We start from the raw sequence: 14,360 nt of genomic DNA, 5'->3' as shown, positions 1-14,360 counted from the left end.
CAAGGCTTTCGCCTCTGTCAACCACCGCATTCTTATCGGCAGACTAAATAGCCTTGGTTTCTCTGACTGCCTTGCCTGGTTCACCAACTACTTCTCAGAGTTCAATGTGTCAAATCGGAGGGCCTGTTGTCTGGACCTCTGGCCGTCTCTATGGGGGTGCCACAGGGTTCAAATTTCGGGCCGACTCTATTCTCTGTGTATATCAATGATGTTGCTCTTGCTGCTGGTGAACCTTGGATCCACCTCTATGCGGACGACACCATTTTGTATACATCTGGCCCTTCATTGGACACTGTGTTCACAAACCTTCAAACGAGCTTCAACACCATACAACACTACTTCCGTAGCCTTCAACTGCTCTTAAACACTAGTAAAACTAAATGCATGCTCTTCAACTGAACGCTGCTTGCACCCACCCACCCGACTAGAATCACTACTCTCGGCGGGTCTGACCTAGAGTATGTGGACAACTACAAATACCTAGGTGTCTGCTTAGACCAGGGGTGTCAAACGTACGGCCCGCGGGCCGGATCAGGCCCGCAAACGGGTTTAATCCGGCCCGCGAGATGATTAAAAAAAAAAAAAAAAAATTTTAAAAAATGTTATTATTATTATTATTATTTTTTTTGTTGTAAAGTATAAAAATGCGCTGCAATTTTTCAATAAAATAAACTGCTGTTCCAATTGCGTCCACTGGATTGCGCAATAGCAATTGTGTTAAGCAAGCAAACTGTTTATACCGGGGCAGAGCAAGTAGGTCAAGCACGTGCAGCCAATGAGCTACTTTGTTTTGCCCGCGATATTTATTACGGCTTCTACTTTTAACATTATGTGCTTTGGCACCCTCATTGCCCCAATATGTCTCTGTCAAAAAAGAGAAAAGTGGACGCAGAGTGCAGAGTGTTCCAAGAAAAATGGTCATCCTATTTATTCACGGAATTGAATGGGAAAGCTGTATGTTTGGTGTGTTCAGAGCATGTTGCAGTGCTGAAAGAATATAACCTTCGTCGCCACTATGTGAGTCTTCATGCCGACAAATATGACAACTTTCAAGGACAGCGGAGATGAGAGAAGGTGAATGAACTGTTGGCGGGTCTGAAGAAACAGCAGTCTGTGTTTACTCACAGCCGAGACATCAGTGACGCTGCAGTGAAAGCTAGCTACCTCATTGCTAATGAAATCGCAGTGGCTTCAAAACCATTTAGTGAGGGTGAATTTGTAAAAACATGCATGATGAAGGCAGCGGAGATTGTGTGCCCTGAAAAGTGGCAGGCTTTTGCAAATATCAGCCTGAAAAGAAACACAGTTGCAGACAGGATTTCCGATCTTTCAGTGGATTTGGACAGCCAGTTGAAGCAAAAAGTAAAGTCATTTATTGCGTTTTCGGTTGCAATTGATGAAAGCACGGACATTACAGATGTTGCACAACTGGCCATTTTCATCCGCGGAGTTGATGACACATTGACCGTCACCGAGGAGTTCGTGGAGTTGGTGCCGATGACAGATACAACGACAGCAGCTGATATTTTTACCGCACTCGTCAGCGCGCTGGACAGGGTCGGAGTGGACTGGTCCCGCGCTGTCAGCCTGGCTACAGATGGTGCGCCCTCAATGATCGGGAAAAAAGCAGGCGTTGTGACAAAGTTCAGAGAGAAAGTGCAATCTGCAAATGGAGGACGTGATTTTTTGACTTTTCACTGTATTTTGCACCAGGAGGCTTTGTGTTGCAAGTCATTAAAGATGGATAACGTCATGAAGGTGGTCATCCAAACTGTTAATTTCATCCGATCCAGAAGCCTGAATCACCGTCAGTTTGACAGCCTTCTCAGAGAGAAAGACCACATCTATGGCCTGCCATACCACACTGAGGTAAGATGGTTAAGCCGAGGTGCTGTGCTGAGGCGTTTCTTTGATTTACGAGAAGAAATTGAACAGTTCATGGAAGAAAAGGGCAAACCAGTGTTAGAATTTCATTCCGCAGAATGGATGCAGGACCTTGCATTTATGGTGGATGTTACAGAGCACCTGAATAACTTGAACAAACAGCTGCAAGGGCGCAACAAAGTTGTCACGCAGTATTATGACAGCATACGTTCTTTCAAGTTGAAGCTGTCATTGTGGGAGACGCAACTTGCCGGTGGTGATGCAGCTCACTTCCCCTGTCTGAAAAATGTGTGCGCGACCCAACATGTGGCAGACATGAAGCGGTTCAAAGATAAAATAACGGGACTGTTACGGGAGTTTGAGCAACGCTTTCAGATTTATGTTTATGTTTTTATGTTGATGTGCTATTGTTTTTAATTGATTTTATTTGTATATTTAACCTATTCTTGACTCTGTGGTTCTTGCACTTGTTTGGGGAACAGGATTTCGTTATTTTTATCTACATTTCTGCCTGAGAAATGACACCCTGATATAGTTCTGTGATCTGTGAAACAGCTCTGTTAATCACTGAGGCATTGTGTGTTTGTGTGTTCTTTTTCTTTAGAATTTTCAAATAAACTTGACGTGTTTTATGATTAATAGTGATGTTGTGCTTGTACTATTTTGGACACACTGTCCTCAGGCTCCAGCTTTATGTTGTATGTTGATCGTATTAAAACAAAGAAAACAATCTGAAGTTGTTGTTTTTAAGTTATATATACCATGATTTTTCCGGTCCGGCCCACTTGGGAATAGATTTTCCTCCATGTGGCCCCTGAGCTAAAATGAGTTTGACACCCCTGGGTTAGACTGTCAACTCTCCTTCCAGACTCACATTAAGCATCTCCAATCAAAAGTTAGATCTAGAATCGGCTTCCTATTTCGCAACAAAGCCACCTTCACTCATGCTGCCAAACATGCCCTCGTAAAACTGACTATCCTACCGATCCTTGACTTCGGCGATGTCATTTACAAAATAGCCTCCAACACTCTACTCAGCAAATTGGATGTAGTCTATCACAGTGCCATCCATTTTGTCACCAAAGCCCCATATTCTACCCACCATTGTGACCTGTACGCTCTTGTTGGCTGGCCCTCACTACATATTCGTCGCCAAACCCACTGGCTCCAGGTCATCTATAAATCACTGCTAGGCAAATCCCCGTCTTACCTTAGCTCACTGGTCACCATAGCAACGCCCACCCGTAGTCTGCGCTCCAGCAGGTATATCTCACTGGTCATCCCCAAAGCCAACACCTCCTTTGGCCGCCATTCCTTCCACTTCTCTGCTGCCAATGACTGGAAAGAACTGCAAAAATCTCTGAAGCTGGAGACTCTTATCTCCCTCACTAACTTTAAGCGTCAGTTGTCAGAGCAGCTTACCGATCACTGCACCTGTACACAGCCATTCTGAAATTAGCCCACCCAACTACCTCATCCCCATATTGTTATTTATTTTGCTAATTTGCACCCCAGTATCTCTATTTGCACATCATCTTTTGCACATCTATCATTCCAGTGTTAATACGAAATTGTAACTATTTTGCACTATGGCCTATTTATTGCCTTACCTCCATAACTTACTACATTCGCACACACTGTACAGTGGGGAGAACAAGTACTTGATACACTGCCGATTTTGCAGGTTTTCCGACTTACAAAGCATGTAGAGGTCTGTAATTTTTTATCATAGGTACACTTCAACTGTGAGAGACGGAATCTAAAACAAAATCCAGAAAATCACATTGTATGATTTTTAAGTAATTAATTTGCATTTTATTGCATGACATAACTATTTGATCACCTACCAACCAGTAAGAATTCCGGCTCTCACAGACCTGTTAGTTTTTCTTTAAGAAGCTCTCCTGTTCTCCACTCATTACCTGTATTAACTGCACCTGTTTGAACTCGTTACCTGTATAAAAGACACCTGTCCATACACTCAATCAAACAGACTCCAACCTCTCCACAATGGCCAAGACCAGAGAGCTGTGTAAGGACATCAGGGATAAAATTGTAGACCTGCACAAGGCTGGGATGGGCTACAGGACAATAGGCAAGCAGCTTGGTGAGAAGGCAACAACTGTTGGCGCAATTATTAGAAAATGGAAGAAGTTCAAGATGACGGTCAATCACCCTCGGTCTGGGGCTCCATGCAAGATCTCACCTCGTCAATGATCATGAGAAAGGTGAGGGATCAGCCCAGAACTACACGGCAGGACCTGGTCAATGACCTGAAGAGAGCTAGGACCACAGTCTCAAAGAAAACCATTAGTAACACACTACGCCGTCATGGATTAAAATCCTGCAGCGCACGCAAGGTCCCCCTGCTCAAGCCAGCGCATGTCCAGGCCCGTCTGAAGTTTGCCAATGACCATCTGGATGATCCAGAGGAAGAATGGGAGAAGGTCATGTGGTCTGATGAGACAGAAATAGAGCTTTTTGGTCTAAACTCCACTCACCGTGTTTGGAGGACGAAAAAGGATGAGTACTACCCCAAGAACACCATCCCAACTGTGAAGCATGGAGGTGGAAATATCATTCTTTGGGGATGCTTTTCTGCAAAGGGGACAGGACGACTGCACCGTATTGAGGGGAGGATGGATGGGGCCATGTATCGCGAGATCTTGGCCAACAACCTCCTTCCCTCAGTAAGAGCATTGAAGATGGGTTGTGGCTGGGTCTTCCAGCATGACAACGACCCGAAACACACAGCCAGGGCAACTAAGGAGTGGCTCCGTAAGAAGCATCTCAAGGTCCTGGAGTGGCCTAGCCAGTCTCCAGACCTGAACCCAATAGAAAATCTTTGGAGAGAGCTGAAAGTCCGTATTGCCCAGCGACAGCCCCGAAACCTGAAGGTCTGTATGGAGGAGTGGGCCAAAATCCCTGCTGCAGTATGTGCAAACCTGGTCAAGACCTACAGGAAACGTATGATCTCTGTAATTGAAAAAAAAGGTTTCTGTACCAAATATTAAGTTCTGCTTTTCTGATGTATCAAATACTTATGTCATGCAATAAAATGCAAATTAATTACTTCTGGATTTTTGTTTTAGATTCCGTCTCTCACAGTTGAAGTGTACCTATGATAAAAATTACAGACCTCTACATGCTTTGTAAGTAGGAAAACCTGCAAAATCGGCAGTGTATCAAATACTTGTTCTCCCCACTGTATATATATTTTCTGTTTGTATTTTTGACTTTATGTTTTGTTTACCCCATATGTAACTCTGTGTTGTTGTTTTTATCGCACTGCTTTGCTTTATCTTGGCCAGGTCGCAGTTGTAAATGAGAACTTGTTCTCAACTGTCTTACCTGGTTAAATAAAGGTTAAATAAAAATAAATAAAAAATACATCAGAGGTGTGTGCCAACTGCCAACCAAAGGCTGCAGCCTGTCATCACATCTACTGGACGGACAGCCTGACAGATGGACGTGTTGGTTTGGACTGCACATTGAACAAACAAGGACACAGAGACTCCGGGATTTGTTTGAGTGTATATGTGTGTGTATGTGTGTATGTGTGTTTGTGTGTCTGTGTGCCTGTGTGTGTGTCCTGGAGGCAATAGGTCAATTTGTGTCCATTTGTGTGTGAATGCAGCACACGTTCATCCCCAGTCTAAGGCCTATAACAGTATGCTTGCGTGTGCATGCGTGCGTGCATGTGCATGTATGCGTGTTCATGCGTGCGTGTCTGCGTTAATTCAGTCAGTCCCCTCCATACTCTGCGATGCTGTTAATACACACATTGTTCAGAAGAGCAGAGTTACTGTCTGGGTCACAGCTCCAGTCTAGAACAGAGACTGATGTGGAAATGTGTTCCGCTGAAATAGTTCTGAAAATGGTTGGGTTGGCCTGTAATGTTATAAAAATGATATCAAGGCAAACGGGTGTACAGAGAATATGGGCCAATTACTCAGAGCAGAAACTGGTCTGTCAAATGAGAGCTAAATGGTGTGTGTGAGGGACCTTGCTGTCTGCTGTATAATAGGAGAAGATTGTTGGCTAATACTAAAGATTAATCATTTTCACTTGTAGTTTAGGATAAATAAAGTTAGGTTGAGAGTAAAGAATCACAGTCAGTAGAAAAAGATAAAGGTCTTTCATAGACAGTATTTCATAGACAAAGGTTTTAATGAAAATTGTATTTTTTTGTTGTATAAAAATGTCACATATGCATACTATTTATAGCTTCAACATAGCAGGCAGTAGAAAATTGCTTACATTGAAAATATTCATAGCATTCAAAAGCAAACTTCTAATAAATTCAGACTGAAACATTCCTTTACATAATCAATTCACAATGGTTCTATTTTTGGCTGGTCAGGTGATTATACTGTTCCTCGCTACAATTTAAATGTAAAGATGTTCCTGGAGTTGGATCACTTCAATTCAGCCAGACACCTGCATACTGTATCTAAACGTTTGTCTACACAGTACGTCAGGTGAGATGAACGTATGCTGTCCTATAAGTTTTTTCTGCCATTTATTACACTGATTTCTGCATTTTTGGAAGACTGTTGTTCATTTAGTGCTATGACCATTTGTAGTATTTTGCTGAAGCAGATATATCATTGAAGAGTAATGCCATATGTTTAAAAAAACATAAAATCTCACCTATACTCTTACTGTAGTTCTTCAACCACCACGGTACAGAATGTGACCTCGAATAGCAGATGAACGAACACGAACACACGAACACACACAGCACAAGCCGAGATGTCATAGACAAAAACGTGTGTTAACTCATGATTAGTTTAAATGCAACTCACTCTAACCACTGTCATCATAGCCATAGTACAACCCAGCACAGTGAAACATAAATCAGAACATTGTCTGACCACAACAAGGCTCACTCATACTATATTCTCTATACACTCCTAAACGGTCCATTCTCTGCCCAGAAACACAGTGTTCAGCTGTATTGACACCCAGTGGCGGACTTACCAGGCAGAAGAGGCAATTGCCTCACGCCTCACATCATCAAGGAGCCTCGTGAGCTGGGCATAATTAAACAAATAATCATTAAAAAGTATATATAATTTCCCCCAACAACTGACCCACTGTCATGGGCTGCTCAGCTCATCGCTCTCATTCTGTCCTGCTTCAGCATGTTGATTCAGCAGCAGCTAAATCTGAGGGAAGCTTCAAAGTTGCAAAGGAAATTGGGAGGGTGGGGAGGTTTGCCTAGCTACTTTGCCCAGGTTAATGAGGCCACATTGTTCATAATACATCAATTATTTATTTCCATACATACAGTGAGCTCCAAAAGTATTGGGACAGTCACACATTTTTTGTTGTTTTGAAATGATACAATGACTATGAGGTTGAAGTGCAGGCTGTCAGCTTTTCATCCATATCGGGTGAACCGTTTAGAAATTACAGCACTTTTTGTACATAGTCCCGCCATTTTAGGGAAACAAAAGTGTTGGGACAAATTCCCTTATACAGTATGTGTATTAAAGTATTCAAAAGTTAAGCATTTGGCCCCATATTCATAGCACGCAATGACTACATCAAGGATGTGACTCTACAAATTTGTTGGATAAATTGGCTCTTTGTTTTGGTTGTGTTTCAGATTATTTTGCGCCCAATAGAAATGAATGGTAGATAATGCATTGTGTCAGTTTGGAGTCACTGTTATATATAGTGTTTCTAAACACTTCTACATTAATGTGGATGCTACCATGATTACGGATGATGATGTGAATAATGATAAGTGAGAAAGTTACAGAGGCATAAATATCAGTAAAGTGTTTAGGAACATATTCTATTCTTATTTAAAATAGTAGTGACTCCAAAATGATACAATACATTATTTGCCATTCATTTCTATAGGGCAGAAAATAATCTGAAACACAACCAAAACAAACAGCAAATGCATCCAACAAGTTTGTAGAGTCACAAGCTTGATGTAATCATTGTGTGCTATGAATATGGGACCAAATACTAAACTTTTGAGTACTTTAATACACATATAAGTGAATTTGTCCCAATAATTTTGGTCCCCTAAAATGGGGGGACTATGTACAAAAAGTGCTAGAAAATACCCTCAAATTAAAGCTGACAGTCTGCACTTTAACCTCATAGTCATTGTATTATTTCAAATCGAAAGTGCTGGAGTACAACGCCAAAACAACAACAAAATTGTCACTGTCCCCACACTTTTGGACCTCACTGTATACATCTACAGTTGAAGTCGGAAGTTTACATACACCTTAGCCAAATACATTTCAACTCAGTTTTTCACAATTCCTGACATTTAATCCTAGTAGAAATTCCCTGTCTTAGGTCAGTTAGGATCACCACTTTATTTTAAGAATGTGAAATGTCAGAATAATAATAGAGAGAATGATTTATTTCAGCTTTTATTTCTTTCATCACATTCCCAGTGGGTCAGAAGTTTACATACACTCAATTAGTATTTGGTAGCATTGCCTTTAAATTGTTTAATTTAGGTCAAACGTTTCGGGTAGCCTTCCACAAGCTTCCCACAATAAGTTGGGTGAATTTTGGCCCATTCCTCCTGACAGAGCTGGTGTAACTGAGTCAGGTTTGTAGGCCTCCTTGCTCGGACTAGCTTTTTCAGTTCTGCTCACACATTTTCAATAGGGTTGAGGTCAGGGCTTTGTGATGGCCACTCCAATACCTTGACTTTGTTGTCCTTAAGCCATTTTGCCACAACTTTGGAAGTATGCTTGGGGTCATTGTCCATTTGGAAGACCCATTTGCGACCAAGCTTTAACTTCCTGACTGATGTCTTGAGATGTTGCCTCAATATATCCACATAATTTTCCTTCTTCATGATGCCATCTATTTTGTGAAGTGCACCAGTCCCTCCTGCAGCAAAGCACCCCCACAGCATGATGCTGCCACCCCTGTGCTTCACGGTTGGGATGGTGTTCTTCGGCCTGCAAGCCTGCCCCTTTTTCCTCCAAACATAACGATGGTCATTATGGCCAAACAGTTCTATTTTTGTTTCATCAGACCAGAGGACTGTAGCCTGGCTTTTTTATGGCGGTTTTGGAGCAGTGGCTTCTTCCTTGCTGAGCGGCCTTTCAGGTTATGTCGATATAGGACTGGTTTTACTGTGGATATAGATACTTTTGTACCTGTTTCCTCCAGCATTTTCACAAGGTCCTTTGCTGTTGTTCTGGGATTGATTTGCACTTTTCGCACCAAAGTACGTTCAACTCTAGGAGACAGAACGCGTCTCCTTCCTGAACGGTATAACGGCTGCGTGGTCCCATGGTGTTTATACTTGCGTACTATTGTTTGTACAGATGAATGTGGTACCTTCAGGCATTTGGAAATTGCTCCCAAGGATGAACCAGACTTGTGGAGGTCTACACATTCTTTTCTGAGGTCTTGGCTGATTTCTTTTGATTTTCCCATGATGTCAAACAAAGAGGCACTGAGTTTGAAGGTAGGCCTTGAGATACATCCACAGGTACACCTCCAATTGACTCAAATGATGTCAATTAGCCTATCAGAAGCTTCTAAAGCCATGACATCATTTTCTGGAATTTTCCAAGCTTTTTAAAGGCACAGTCAACTTAGTGTATGTAAACTTCTGACCCACTGGAATTGTGATACATTAAATTATAAGTGAAATAATCTGTCTGTAAACAATTGTTGGAAAAATTACTTGTGTCATGCACAAAGTAGATGTCCTAACCGACTTGCCAAAACTATAGTTTGTTAACAAGAAATTTGTGGAGTAGTTGAAAAACGAGTTTTAATGACTCCAACCTAAGTGTATGTAAACTTCCAACTTCAACTGTATTTCATATCAATATTAATATTATCCACATTTTTCTCATAATAGTAGAAACAAGTGTCATTAATCACCCATGGACTGGTTCATAATAATGGACTATTCCACAATGACAGAGTTCCCGTGCATTGTTTCACGCGAAATGATTGCAAACGTCACTTTCATTTAAATTAAACTGCAGCAATGAGGCGCTTTCAGAGCGTGGCAGAGAAAAGAAAAAATATTTGAACAGGAAAATGACTTAAGTTAACTAATTTCTTTAGTAAATATCGAGGCAGAGGACTGTATGTGTACCCCATGTACAGTGAGGGAAAAACGTATTTGATCCCCTGCTGATTTTGTACGTTTGCCCACTGACAAAGAAATGATCAGTCTATAATTTTAATGGTAGGTTTATTTGAACAGTGAGAGACAGAATAACAACAAAAAAATCCAGAAAAACGCATGTCAATAATGTTATAAATTGATTTGCATTTTAATGAGGGAAATAAGTATTTGACCCCCTCTCAATCAGTTACCTGTATAAAAGACACCTGTCCACAGAAGCAATCAATCAATCAGATTCCAAACTCTCCACCATGGCCAAGACCAAAGAGCTCTCCAAGGATGTCAGGGACAAGATTGTAGACCTACACAAGGCTGGAATGGGCTACAAGACCATCGCCAAGCAGCTTGGTGAGAAGGTGACAACAGTTGGTGTGATTATTCGCAAATGGAAGAAACACAAAATACCTGTCAATCTCCCTCGGCCTGGGGCTCCATGCAAGATCTCACCTCGTGGAGTTGCAATGATCATGAGAACGGTGAGGAATCAGCCCAGAACTACACGGGAGGATCTTGTCAATGATCTAAAGGCAGCTGGGACCAAGAAAACATTTGGTAACACACTACGCCGTGAAGGACTGAAATCCTGCAGTGCCCGCAAGGTCCCCCTGCTCAAGAAAGCACATATACAGGCCCGTCTGAAGTTTACCATTGAACATCTGAATGATTCAGAGGAGAACTTGGTGAAAGTGTTGTGGTCAAATGAGACCAATATCGAGCTCTTTGGCATCAACTCAACTCGCCGTGTTTGGAGGAGGATGAATGCTGCCTAAGACCCGCAAGAACACCATCCCCACCGTCAAACATGGAGGTGGAAACACTATGCTTTGGGGGTGTTTTTCTGCTAAGGGGACAGGACAACTTCACCGCATCAAAGGGACGATGGACGGGGCCATGTACCGTCAAATCTTGGGTGAGAACCTCCTTCCCTCAGCCAGGGCATTGAAAATGGGTTGTGGATGGGTATTCCAGCATGACAATGACCCAAAACACACGGCCAAGGCAACAAAGGAGTGGCTCAAGAAGAAGCACATTAAGGTCCTGGAGTGGCCTAGCCAGTCTCCAGACCTTAATCCCATAGAAAATCTGTGGAGGGAGCTGAAGGTTCGAGTTGCCAAACGTCAGCCTCAATCTTAATGACTTGGAGAAGATCTGCAAAGAGGAGTGGGACAAAATCCCTCCTGAGATGTGTGCAAACCTGGTGGCCAACTACAAGAAACGTCTGACCTCTGTGATTGCCAACAAGGGTTTTGCCACCAAGTACTAAGTCATGTTTTGCAGAGAGGTCAAATACTTATTTCCCTCATTAAAATGCAAATACATTTATAACATTTTTGACATGCGTTTCTTCTGGATTTTTTTGTTGTTATTCTGTCTCTCACTGTTCAAATAAACCTACCATTAAAATTATAGACTGATCATTTCTTTGTCAGTGGGCAAACGTACAAAATCAGCAGGGGATCAAATACTTTTTTCCCTCACTGTGTCTGATGCTGTCTGGCCAAAAAGAGTATGGCATGTCATACTTTTTCTGGCCAGACAGCATCAGATACATGGGCTACATATAGCAAGACAGAGGGGCGCTGTTTCACTCGCTCGGATGCTTTCTCCGTTGAGATAGTTTCAGCCACTTGCGATTGAAGTGAAGTTCGCGGGTACGCAGTGCACTGTTTATTTTGGATGGAATTATTTTGGATGTAACCTATCTTTTTGAAGTGATTTGTTTGACAATCAGATAACATCATGACTGGTTGTGTTCATGGCACATTAAAAGGTAATACATTTTTACAGTTAAATTACATGTCTTTACTATAAAAACCTGACTGGCCTCTGCCCTGCGACCTCCAAATCACTAAGTCCACCCCTGTTGACACCCTTTGAAGATTGGGCGGAAGTGAGGGGGAGGAAATCACTGCAGATAGCTTATATAACTTGGTTGAAGCACTTTGCCACCACCAGTGTGGGATCAGAGCAGTTCATTGAATCAGCAACCTGCAAGCTGTAGTAGCCAGACTGGACCCATGCAGACAGACAGACAGGCCGGTGACGAGGGAAAGCGAGCCAGAGACACAGCACAAATAAGCCCCACCAGAATCAAGACCGGATTATGACATGGCAGAGGAGCCAAGAATATCCCTCTCAGCATAGAGAACAGTAAATACACAAACCAAATACATAACACAACCACCTTTCATTCTGCCAACTTCTCCTCTCAGATAAAGTCTATGGTGAAAAAACAAGAGTGTGTGGAAACTCTGGGTGTTTGGATACAACTCTCCAACATTAGGAGTAAACATGTTGCGGGTTGAGAGTCCTTCTACTGCTGCAGCAATCAGACAGCTTGCAGTCATCTTCTGTAATGACTATCACAGTTTCCTGCCTGCTCTAGCTGCTAAAATCTTTTGAGATTCAAATGAGGGCTTACCTCTCCGGTTATCTGAATATTTTTAATATTCTCATGCTGCCACAGGATAAGGAAAGAGGGAAAGAGAGAGAGAGGATTGCTGCCAGCCCTGCCAGCTATAGCTACCACAGCACTGGAGCCTAGAAAAGACCATTCAGTCAGAAATGATGGTTCTACATTTCAACACTAATGGCCTGGTCTGAAGGCTCCCTTGCCTATGTTACTGAGTAGGAAGGAACATTGTGGTCATCACAGTGTCACTAGCCAGTGTTCCTACAGAATTGTTCACTTCACACCCCTGTGCCTCCCTCCTCCCTCCATTCTTCCCTCTACGTCGGTCCGAGGTGCAGGTTGACGTTGATTGTCACGAATCTTGCCCTGGAGACAGAACTGAGAGATTTCTGCTAGATGGGCCAGCTGCAAAGTCAAAATTGGTTATATCTTAAAAATTTATGAAAACCAAAGTTTGCTTTTTGGTCTTAATTTAAGGTTAGGGTTAGGCATTAGGGTTAGCATTGTGGTTAAGGTTAGGGTTGGGGTTAGGTTGAAACTATGACTTTGTGGCTGTGCCAGCTAGTGACCACTCTGCAGAGCTGCCTCCAGGACAAGATCCATGACAATAAATGCAACCTGCGTCCGAGGCAGGGAGTAAAGTTTCTCATGAGAAGACCTAATTGGTGACTGACCATATTTGCACTACAGTACATTTTACACTAGAGTACATTGATTACATTTGGGGTGATTATACATTGAGAAATCCCCTTAGTCCCACTATCATAGTTTAAACAAAAATAATAGGATAAGTGAATTAGCTAGAACATGTGCACTTAAACAAAGCTGTGATCACTCCTCATGCACTGTCATCTGTTTTCACAATCAGCCTCATAGCAGCATAGTGGTTACAGTTGGTGTATGCAAAGTAACAGTGTGATTTTATGGATTAGGGTGTGTTAAATACACGAACAAGCATTGTTGTCATAACCACATCCTTACACTAGCTGCTTGATTGATTCTAGACCTAACATTCTATGTATCCTATCTATGTATATCCAACATAACATTTAAACTTGACAGTCACAATCACAATCAAACTCCAAACACTATGTATTCATTGGTATACAGTCAGCTCAACCCACCACCAGTTTATTTATTTTTTCTTCACATTTTAGTCATTTAGCAGACGCTCTTATCCAGAGCGACTTACAGGAGCAATTAGGGTTAAGTGCCTTGCTTAAGGGCACATCGACAGATTTTTCACCTAGTCGGCTCAGGGATTAGAACCAGCGACCTTCCGGTTACTGGCACAACACTCTTACCCACTAAGCTACCTGCCGCCCAGTTATCAACTCTGTCTGACAGTTGGATGACAACAGCACTGACAGCCCATTCAGCATAATCCAAACAGTTCCTTTGCGTAAAAGACACAAAGCATTGAAAAGTAAGGCAATGCAGCCAAGCCATTCTGACAAATCAAGAGTAATTCCATTGTAGATGAATGGTGTGCATCTATCCTGGACCCACAGCCTTATGTAGCACTTATAACGCGCACATAGCCATGTTATAATAATAACGACATATACAGATGTAGGATCTTAATTCGATCACTCTGTTGCAGAGGAACCTTCCTACAATGCAGGAAATGTCAAACTTGTAGTGTATTTTAGGTTTAAAAAGTCTTCTGAAGTTTGTAATGTCCACTTTGAAATGTCAGACTTGATTTTCCCTTATGAAAGAATTATAAACTCCTACAAAAATGTCCATGAATTATAATCCACATAATAATTCACATTTCCTGCTGTTGCAAGATTATGTTCCTGCTGTAGCAAACTGGCTCAAATTAAGATCCTACATCTGTACATAGCCACAGTACTTAGGGCTCAGACTTTGGCATTTTCAAACCTAATCCAGACCCAAATACATCCTCATAAATCATTC

This window comes from Coregonus lavaretus (genome assembly GCF_964263955.1).
Source record: "Coregonus lavaretus genome assembly, chromosome: 33".
Lineage (NCBI taxonomy): Eukaryota > Metazoa > Chordata > Actinopteri > Salmoniformes > Salmonidae > Coregonus > Coregonus lavaretus.
The sequence above is the reverse complement of the archived record's forward strand: the minus strand, read 5'-3'. Positions refer to the sequence as shown.